At 40.4% G+C, this 9,523-nt stretch overlaps 1 long non-coding RNA gene across 1 annotated transcript; it reads left to right on the forward strand.

The window, feature by feature from the left end:
* Window positions 1-372: 372 nt before the first annotated feature.
* LOC131932763 (uncharacterized) lies at window positions 373-9,415 on the forward strand. Its single transcript, XR_009384707.1, has 3 exons — window positions 373-966; window positions 3,283-3,766; window positions 9,254-9,415. It is a non-coding gene; the product is annotated as an uncharacterized LOC131932763 (long non-coding RNA).
* The last annotated feature ends 108 nt before the right edge of the window (window positions 9,416-9,523 follow it).

Below are 9,523 nucleotides of genomic sequence, written 5' to 3' on the forward strand. Positions count from 1 at the left end.
AAAAAACTAATGTAAATTTTAAAAGTACTAATAATATTGCGCACTATTAAACACTCATTTATTTAGCGTTCACTTGGTGTGCAATTCATTTGTCTAAGAGATTTTATTCTATTTTTAAAACTTTAAGTATTTAAAATTGATTAAAAATCATGTCTATAGCATGAGTTCCCATCCCCTGTTGTTTTATATAAGAATATTCGAGAAAGTTTAGGGGAGATCACTCCCGGTTTATTTTTTTTTTCGACTAAAATTCATTTTAATTCATTTTCGTTGGTTGAAGAAGAAAGAAAAAGGTATAAATAGTTGTTTTAAAAATAGCCGGTGTATTTAACCGGTGTGTAGTTTTGAACTGCGACAGTGCGCGGTGTGGCTGATAAGTTGAGCGGTCGTGCATGTAAGCAGGTCAGAGTGAGCACTGTAGCGGTCCTTTAAGGCCAGGGGAATTGATAAGTCGTTCAGTTGTTAAAGGGACAAACACGTTACCGCTCTTGCACGCTTGGCACTAGAAAGATCGCAGCCGTTTGAAGCCGGAGCAGTAACTCTACAGCTCTTGCACGCGTTGTACTAGAAAAACCTACAGCTTTCACAGCCGTCTAAAGCCGGAGCAGTAATCTTACAGCTCTCGCACGTGTAGTACTAAAAAAACCTACAGCTCTTGCAGCCGTTTGAAGCCGGGAAACGTACAGCTTGCAGCAGTAAAGCTAAGCTATATTTTACTACCGCAGCTGTGAAGCTAGAAATATCTATATCTCTAGCAGCTGCTACAAAGAGGAACATTCCAGCAGCCGTTAAGAAAGGGAACATTACAGCTGTGGAAGCTGTGTAACTAGGGAGCGTTACGGCTCTCGGAGTTGTGTGGGATTTGACAGCTGAATGTGTAGAATATAACAAAGTGACGTCAACATTTAACAGCACAGTGGGAAGCTCACGTCTCACACGACGGTGTACACACTCCTCATTGATTGCGTAAGTTGTGAAGTGTTTGACAACAAATAATTAAACACGGGGACTTGATTAGGCCTGCGGTGCTTAAGAACCAATTAATGTATGCGCGTCAAATGTCCTTTTGACGATCTTAATTTTTTTTTCATCCTTTCTTAGAAAAATAGAAACAAATGTGGGAAAAAGGATTGATTTCTTGTTGTGCTTACTTTTGATTTCTAAATGTGCGATTGTTTTGCGAAACTTTGGTTTATAAATGTGCTATTTCTTTACCTGCTAATGATGTGATTTCATAACGTGCTAAAGGTTCGATTTCTTGATGTGTTAAAGATATGATTTCTTAAAACGCTTTACATTCGATTTCTTAATTCGATTTCTTGTGTTAAAGATGTTATTTCTTAATTTGATTGCATGTGAAAACAAGATATAATCTTTCGTAAACAAACGTCATTTTGCTACTTATAATCTTCAGTAAAAAAACGTCATTTCACTACTTATAATCTTCCGTAAACAAACGTCATTTTGCTACTTATAATATTCAGTAAATAAACGTCATTTCACTACTTATAATCTTCCGTAAACAAACGTCATTTTGCTACTTATAATCTTCCGTAAACAAACGTTATTTGGCTACTTATAATCTTAAGTTACAAACGTCATTTTGCTACTTATAATCTTCCGTAAACAAACGTTATTTGGCTACTTATAATCTTAAGTTACAAACGTCATTTTGCTACTTATAATATTCAGTAAACAAACGTTATTTCACTTCTTAAGTGCCCAGATTTCCTGTTTAGCCAGTGACGCGTCGCCGGCTATTTTAAGACGTCAAATCTTCAGGCGGCTTAAGTGCATGCATTTGACCGGTGCTACTCACAGCACGTGCGTGCATGTCCGCGCTCGTCGTTTGGGTTGAGCGTCTGTCTGGTGAGCCGTTTTGGTAGGTTGAGTCAGTATTAATGCTCAACTTTGGTAGGTTTGGTCATTATTGATGCTCGACTATTGTAGGTTTGGTTATTATTGATGCTAATTTTTCGTAGGTTTGGTCATTATTGATGCTCAACTTTTGTAGGTTTAGTCATTATTGATGCTCAACTTTTGTAGGTTTAGTCATTATTGATGCTAATTTTTCGTAGGTTTGGTCATTATTGATTCTCAAATATAGTAGGTTTAGTCATTATCGATACTCAACTTTCGTAGGTTTAGTAATTATTGATTCTAAAATATCGTAGGTTTAGTCATTATTGATGCTCTACATTTGTAGGTTTAGTCATTATTGATGCTCAAGTTTCATAGGTTTAGTTAGTGTTGATGATAAACTTCCGTGAGTTTTGTCATGATCGATGACGCTCTTTGTAGATTTGTTCATTATTCGGTGTTCCACTTAAGTAGGCTTGTACTTTGTAGAGATACTTTCGACACTTTAAACTTAGTGTACATTACATGCTTCTAATGGTGGAGTAATCAATGTTTGAGAGATTCTTCTGAAATTTATTAGGATAATTTATGTGACTGGTTGTTTTGAAACGAAAAAATATTAACATATGTTAATGAAAGTAGTAAAATGTCATGCGATTTAAATATTGTGTTATGTGCGTTATATGAACGCAGGACTAGATCTATGTGATTTATGTATGTTTTTGGTTAGGCTATATGTGTGTTGTTGGTTAGGCTATATGTATATTGTTGGTTAGGCTATATGTATATTGTTGGTTAGGCTTAATGCATGTTGTTGGTTAGGCTATATGTATATTGTTGGTTAGGCTTAATGCATATTGTTGGTTAGGCTTAATGCATATTGTTGGTTAGGCTATATGTATATTGTTGGTTAGTCTATATGTATATTGTTGGTCAGGCTATATGTATATTGTTGGTTAGGCTTTATGTATATTGTCAGTTAGGCTATATGTATGTTGTTGGTTAGGCTATATGTATATTGTTGGTTAGGCTATATGTATGTTGTTGGTTAGGCTATATGTATGTTGTTGGTTATGCTATATGTATGTTGTTGGTGAGTAATGCACATTATACGAACTGTGGGTTCAATAATTAGAAAAACATTTGTTTTATATGTGGTTGAGGTTCTCATGTTATGAATAAAACTTCGTGTGTTTTAACTTGATACGTTTGCTTTAAGCTGATATTTAGTTTTTATTCGATATTTTTAAGTTGATATGTTAGTTTTATGAAAAATAAAAATAAAAAACATCGGCTAAAATTTTTTTATTTGCTAAATTACTGTTTAATATTAATAAATGTAATCATTTTTGTAGGCTTATATTGTATTGTAAATTTATGATGGTCAACGTATTTTAGTATAGATTTATATTTTATCCACAGTTCGCCAATAATTTTTTTTCCACCAAGAGAAGAAAAACTCAAGTCGCGCAACTCTCAAGAAACAATTAACCAGCAAGTTGTCTGCCCTTTGCCTCCCCTGCGTCCAACCACGAAGACGCTGAGCAGAGCGTAGCGTATCGTCATTATGAAGAGTCCTAATTAATTGGATTGAGCCAACACCAGCCCGCACAGGACCTGGCAATTAGGCGTGATAAGAGGGGGGAGGGCCATTTTTTTCCGTCCCTTCTCTCCAACGGTCTTCAGTCGTGACGTCATCAAAGACCGGAATCTTATTTTTTTTCTTATCACGGCATGCCGGAAGTGAGAGTACTAAGAGCCGGCTTTTCAGACATGGAGTTTGGACTTGCATTTAGATCTCTGTGTTGTTTTTTGACTGCTGTGGTTAGGTCTCACGGTCTGTCCGTCTACATGATTCTGACCGTTGCCATGGTGACGGCGCTGCTGCCTCTCGCCAGCGCCTCGGGTGAGTTGTTTTTTTTTTTACTCATGCACGATTTTGTCACGTTTCCCTGTTATTTTTATTTTTTTAATATTTTTTTTTATTAAGAAAACGCTGGGTATTAAATGAGAGTTATAACAGGCGTTTTTTTTTGTTCTAATTTAACTAAGAAAGTACACTTTAAAGCAGTGGCGTCCCTAGGTCGGGTGTCACCCGGTGCGGCACTTCGTGGTGTCACCCCCCCCCCCCCCCAGAAGAAAGTATATATATATATATATATATATATATATATATATATATATATATATATATATATATATATATATATACGTGTGTGTGTGTCGGCATACATAGGTCTATAACTTAAACATATGCCACATACGATACATAGGCCTACATGTGCATAAGCTTTAATCACTGCTGACTTAATAGCAGCGATGTTTATCTAAAGTCTGTTAATAATACAGTTGGATGTAGCATTGTTTTCTCTAAAGTTATCGCGTTTACGTCAATTTTTACTTTATAGAATATTTAACTTGAATTAACCATTAATGGATCTGGTAAAAGGAATTTTTCTTCTGTACATTTTGCAATTTTTTGCCTTGGTGTCACCCCCCCCCCCCCACCCCTAAATGGTGTCACCCGGTGCGGTCCGCACCCCCCGTCACGCCCTCGCCACGCCTCTGCTTTAAAGACAAAAGCCACCTGCATGCAATAACCAGTGATCCTAAAGTTAACAATTCAGCTTCCAGTTACGTGTGAAAGTAACCCCACCCCCCCCCCCCTCCCACCATCATTCCTACCCTCATATCGTGGTTGGGAGGAGATGGTGGAGTGGGGTAAGAGGAAGTTTCCAATTAATTATAGTGGGAGAGCTACCCCCCCCCTCTCCCCCCAGCCCACATACTTACCCGTCTGGAATATTCTAAAGGAAAAAGCGGGGACAATGGTTTCGTATACAAGATTTCAGGGTAACTTTACCCCCTCCCCCCTCCCCCTATTCTACAATCCACCAGAAAATATCGTCAATTTTTTTAACCGATACGTCACTTTCCTTTAGCCTACCCATAGGGTCATAAGATTCTTTTAGGGCGTTTTTACGCCCTCCCCACCCCCCCCCCCCCCTTCCCTTAAGCACGTCCACTGTCTATCCCGAACGAATTGAAAAAAAAAAATTGTAAAAAATATATAATGTAATCTCCGTAAACTCCCCGGAAATTTAATTCTGCCACCCCACCCCCCTCTCCACCATTCCGGAAGTTTCAAGTGACCCCGACGAAACATGTCTGAAAGAAACACTTGAAGGGACGGCAGATGTAAAGATTGTTATTGTAGTATAATATAAGAGTCTAACACAAACAGAAGCATTTCGCCATTATAGATAGGTCCAGAGGAGACTCATGTATTAAAAAAAAAACAAATTATTAGTTCTAATACGTCATTACTCACTTCAAAATATCAAAGTCTGAAATTCTTTGAATCAAATTACAACCTCCTTCCAGATTTTCTTCCAGGCATCTTATCGAGAGTGGGGGGGGGGGGGGGGGGGGGGGGTTGCCCGGAAATTTTAGTCCACCCCCACCGAAAATTTCAAGTGCCCCCCCCCCCTGGGAGAAAAAAGTCTGGCAGAAACATTGACTCCTTCCCACCCCTACACCCCTAGTATGACACTCCCCTCCTCCCTCATACAAAAAACCACAACTGAAATATCGCCCCCCCCCCCCCCCCACCTCCAGAGTCACACAACAATGTAACAAAAGTTACACCTCATTTGATTTTACACGACCACGTGGCACTTCCCGCTTAAACACTGTAGTTAAACATCCGGGTTGTACTCACACGAAAAACGTGGTCTGGATTTTAAGTTTTATTATTCAAGTTTTATTATGATAATGTTTTACTCCCTTTATGGAAAAAATATATCCTTATTTTCTCTTATATATTGTAAACAAAAATTACGGTGTTTTGTTTTTATTTTAAATTTATCACCAAATTGATCTGTTGCTCGATATACTTAAAACAAAAACAGCACCTGCTTGCTTCGTGGAGTAGATCAAATCAGCTATCTTTATCGAGTGTAAAATCGTATTAATGACGCACTTCCCTTTTATAGATCGATTATTCCCTTCAGGTTTCCCCCCCCTCCCCCCCCCCCACCACCACCACCATCACAACCACCACTACCATCACCACCAACACCAACAACACTACCACCACCACCATCACCACCGCCTCCAACACCACCACCACCAACAATATCACCACCACCTCCACCCACCAACACCATCACCACCACCACCACCTCCAACACCAACACCACCATCACCACCATCATCACCACCATCACCATCACTACCACCACCACCACCACCACCACTACCACCACCACCACCACCACCAACATCAACACCACCATCACCACCACCACCACCATCACCACCACCACCACCACCACCACTACCACCACCTTTACCATTACCACCACCATCATCACCACCACCATCACCACTCCCTCCAACACCACCACCACCATCACCACCATCACCAACACCACCACTATCACCACCACCACCAACACCAACACCACCACCACCAACACCACCACCAACACCACCATCACCACCACCACCACCACCTCCAACACCAACACCAACACCACCATCACCATCACCATCACCAACACCAACACCAACACCACCACTATCACCACCACCAACACCACCACCACCACCATCACCACCACCTCCAACACCACCACCAACACCACCATCACCACCACCACCACCACCACCTCCAACACCAACTCCACCATCACTACTAATCTGGATCACAATCTGAAATAGAAGAGAAAAAAAAACACGGAAGGGATTTACAATTATTTAAATATTGAAAAACTCAATTTGATTTCCCGGCGCCAAACTGGCGAGCCGACAAATCACTTCTCCACAATCGGCAGACGACAATTTACTTCTGGCGTCTGCAACGATCGGTTTATAAAAACTCCATTTCCGGTCCTCCTCGTATCAAAACGAGCTATTTACGTTTAATTAACTTGTAATTGATTTTCTAATCCATGCTAATCACTTGATAACGCCAAGCTGGTGTATAAATTAATAAAAACACTAGACTTTATAGCATACGGTTTGTTTAAATATGAAAGAACTTTTGTGTTAGATGTCCTGCATTTGCCTTCAATTCAAACTAATTAAGAATATACTCCCAAATAGGTTTTAACTATATTGTATAAAGTTATACTCTAAACAACGTTATAACAAAGCTAATATAACTAGTAAGTGTTGTCTTAATAAATTATATACAATCTTGTCAGGCCCCAGTCAAAACGGTAAAGTTTAAATTTGAAAACATGTAAATTGTCAAATAATATGTATATGATATAGAAAAACACTAGAACTTTTAGCAGGCGACATCCAATGCGCCACTGGTTGTGATATTTCGTACAGTGGACGATTCCTAGGTGTGACGACACACCTATGTGAGATAGATCAGGCAAGAGAGTAGATGTCATTAACAGAGGCGTAGCGAGGGGGGGTGCGGGGGGGGGGGGTGCGGACCGCACCGGGTGACACCATTTAGGGGGGGTGACACCAAGGCAAAAAATAGCAAAATATATAGAGAAAAACTTGAGGGGGGGGGTGCAAATCAAAAGTTTGAGGGGGGGGGGGGGGGGGTTGCAAATCGAAAACTTGAGGGGGGGGGGGGGGGTGCAAATCGAAAGTTTGTCCCCAGGAAGGGTCGCTACGCTTCTTGGGGTAACACCATTAAGTGCCGCACCGGGTGACACCCGACCTCGCTACGCCACTGGTCATTAAACCGTCAGCAGAGTTCAGAGTCAGAGTTTCTTCCAGGCATCTCTCCCCCCGAGGAAAGTCCACCCCCCCCCCCCCCCAACGAAATGGAATTTATATAAAAAATATATATAGTTTTAACAGTGTCTGTCCCGTCCCCCGTCCCCCCTCCCCCCAAAAAAAAATTAGTCCGACACCCCCGAAAATTTCAAGTGCCCCCCCCCCCCAGAAAACAGCCTGGAAGAAACACTGCTCAGAGTCCTTAACACAGGGAACACGGCTCTTAGTGCCAATGCCTGTTATGGTCACTACACACGGCGGTCAGTAGAACTACACAAGGAGGTCGAGGCTTCAGATATAGGTCACGTCTGGAAGAGTGGTGACTCAGTCTGCTAGAGACGGCCTCTCCCAGGTCGTTTAAGTGAGGTCAAGGGTCGCGTCGTTTCTCTGAAGAGTCATACCATTTTTTTGTTTTATTTATTTATTTTTTTTTTTTATGACTGCAAAAAGTATGACAGCCAAAATAGAAAACGCGCGCACACATATATACACATACACCTGCACAGACCGTGCACACACACACAAGCGCACGCACATACACACACGAACGCAAGAAACTTTCACCCACCAACGAACGATAATTCAAGTAAAAGATAGATCTAGTTATTATAAAAAAAAGTAGCCAATCAATATTCAATAAGCTGAACATATTATTATAAGCAAAAATGAAAATATTCTGCAAATTAAGACAGTTAAAGAATGAGTTGTTTTTTAATACTTGCCATAAAGTGAATAAAAAATGTTTTTCTCTTAAATGAAAACTTTAAAGTATATGCATACAAGAACATAATAGTATCATTTAAGGAAGATTATTTATCCGTAATGTCATAAGTTAGTGTTAGGGTTAGTGTAGACACCAGCTTGTAGAATTAACATGTTGTTAATTGCCAACAACAAGAGTTTTTTTTCTTCTTTTTTTTGTTGGAGAGTGGTTTTAAAAATTACATCAAAGATCACCATGCAACATTTGATTCACAACACATCAAGCTTTACATTTGAAAATATAACAGTTTAACACCCGGATGTGAAGTTTTTCCCTCTAAGTTCGAACCGTTGTTCTGCATGTATGATAATATATAATCCATCCCCCATGTATAGACATGTATGATAATATATAAACCATCCCCCATGTATAGAGATCTCTACAACGTGCTAGGGTACCCCCCCCCCCCCCACCCCCTTTCCGCTATGTATAAAGATTTCCACCGTTTCATCAACTTTTATGGGTCGGGCAGATGAGGCTCGATAGCTGGGGACAACAAGTCCAAAATCAAACAACTGTTGTCTTGTATTTTGTTCTTGGTTGGGCAAAGGCTGGGGAAGCAAATCCAACAAGAAAAGCAAGTTGAAATCGGAGTCAACGGCCTATATGGCGCATAACCAGTTGACACGTAATACTTAATTGTGTTGGAGGGAATTCCTTTCACCACTGTAATTAAGATCGAAGTAGAAGAAGATCAATGTTTTAATCGTCATCCATGCGTACAGATCTTTACTTTATCATCAAATTTTAAATCATCAGAATTTAATATATTTCCCCCTTTTTACAAAGCTCCACAAAGCATTTAACCCCCTCCCCCCCCCCCCACTCCCATGAATAAATATCCCCACCTTGTCATAAAGCTTACACCACCTCCCCCAACAGATCCTTGTTTGAAGCCAGAAGAGATCCACGACAACTGGAGATCAACCGACGCGGGAGCCACAAGACAGCAACTACAGATGTGATCGAGGGCCGATTCGCCCCCACGAAATGGTACCTCTTCAACATCGACGGCTCCAAACGCCACGATCCCCCACCCATTGTATCAAGGTGATCCACTCATTACATTTGCTATATCCATGGGTCTGTGTACACATTACTACCTCGGTGTCACCTTTTGTCATTCTTATTAGATGAAATTGTTATCACGTC

The sequence above is a fragment of the Physella acuta genome, unplaced genomic scaffold (genome assembly GCF_028476545.2).
Source record: "Physella acuta isolate Inbredline_101_S28 unplaced genomic scaffold, ASM2847654v3 ptg002273l, whole genome shotgun sequence".
Classification (NCBI taxonomy): domain Eukaryota; kingdom Metazoa; phylum Mollusca; class Gastropoda; family Physidae; genus Physella; species Physella acuta.